The sequence below is a fragment of the Poecilia reticulata genome, linkage group LG5 (assembly GCF_000633615.1).
Source record: "Poecilia reticulata strain Guanapo linkage group LG5, Guppy_female_1.0+MT, whole genome shotgun sequence".
Lineage (NCBI taxonomy): Eukaryota > Metazoa > Chordata > Actinopteri > Cyprinodontiformes > Poeciliidae > Poecilia > Poecilia reticulata.
Window position 1 is genome coordinate 24,356,284 of NC_024335.1, and position 1,787 is coordinate 24,358,070.

A 1,787-nucleotide genomic window follows, 5' to 3' on the forward strand; every position below is an offset into this window, starting at 1 on the left:
TGCTTCTGCCTCTCCACAGGTTATTGACTACGTTGCAGCTTTCTTTAGCATTAATGCTAATTTTTAGTATAAAAACAATGGCTCAAAGCCGACGGGCACACTTTGGCATGCCCCTTTAAAATTTCTGCAGGAATTTTCTAGTTATTTACATGTTGTTCTAAAAGATGCTTCCTAATGATTGATAATCAGGCAAATTAGGTAGCTCCAATTTTTTTTTTGGTCTGTTCTAGTTTGAGGTTGGATGCTATAAATCTTCTTTCTTTATAGTAAAGCTGGAAAACTTTGAAACCAAGCGCTGATGTTTTTATATCAGTAATTCAAAAGAGATCACCAAAGCGATGAAGTTGCAGTTCTGGGACTTCACATTTCTGGACACAGCATCACTAAAATGCTGCATGAATGCTGTAAATTCAAAGTGCCTCACAGAGTTAATGATGACCCACGCGGTCTTTCACTTCCTGTCCTGTTAAAAAATAATACATGTCCATGTGTTGTTTTGTAACTACAGATGAAACATCAAAACAAAACAGCAAATGATGGTGAAATGTAAGGAAAAGAATGAACAACGTTAAAAAAAATTACAAAAAAATGTTTAGAAAAGGCTTGGAGGCAAGGTGAACATTTTCTTGTTGCTTACAAGGAAAAACTAAAATGGCCACCCCTGTCCGCCATTCTCCAGGGTATTTTCTTTTTCCAATCTTGCATGACACATTGAGGATTCATCAATCACAACTTACTTCATCCAGGGACAAATCTTCTCCACACTTGGTCTTGTAATCTTGCTTCTTTTGAAACCGACTCATTTTCATTGTGGGTATTTTATTGCCTTGTGTTTTGCTGACCCCTCAGCAGAACATCAGCAAAACCAAATCAGTCATTAATCACTCAAATCTAGAGTCCAATAAACAGAAAGGTCAGAAGAAGAACTCTTCCTTGTATTCCTATATGCCGTGATGGGAGAGTGAAGAACGTCAACAATAACTAAGGAAAATATGATACAAAACTAGATATCGTTCTCTTTCCAAACCTCATATAAAGATAAAACAGAAACTGATCAGGGAGGCTGCTGAGACGCTTTTCAGCAAGCAATGCTTAATACCTGATTAAAAGTCGTTAATGTACTTTTAATCTGACAAACGGGCCTTGTCTGAATGCATATGCTCATTTATTGAATATGAGTATTCCATTATATAATGCTTTATGCATTAATGTTGGTATATTACGTTGGTGTATTTATCTCACTTTCAGCCCAGCTGTTTTTCATTTATTTATTTTTTTATCTTGGAGTTTTAGATCCATTTTCAGACTGCAATTTGGTCTAAAGCTTACAAAGTGCCACCTAAATCAGTGTGATGTTTGATTTTTTTTTATTATTATTATTTATTTTTGTATGGTTCCCCTACTCTATCCAGTGCAGGAGCAGAATGTCCTTGTCTGACACTCCTGGGACCTGCCGTCGCCTCTGTTATTCAGATATTAGTGTAAAGCAGTTTTTGCCCAGCAGCTCACCGTCTTCCCAAGGAGCTGCTGCTCCATTGTGATTCACCAAGTGAATCAAAGGAGGATAAGAGGCAGCAAACGGCAAGAGAAAGGAGAAAAAGATGCTGATCAGGCTGACTCATTTTAGGCAAATCAAAGGATTATCTAATCTGATAATACCCGCTGACAAGAAAGCAAATCCAGAAGGTCAAAAGCAGCTCATCCTAATCCAGTAAAATCCAATAAATATGCACATTGTGTTTGTCAAATCATAAAACATAAAGGGGAAGAGTGTGTGTGTGTGTGTG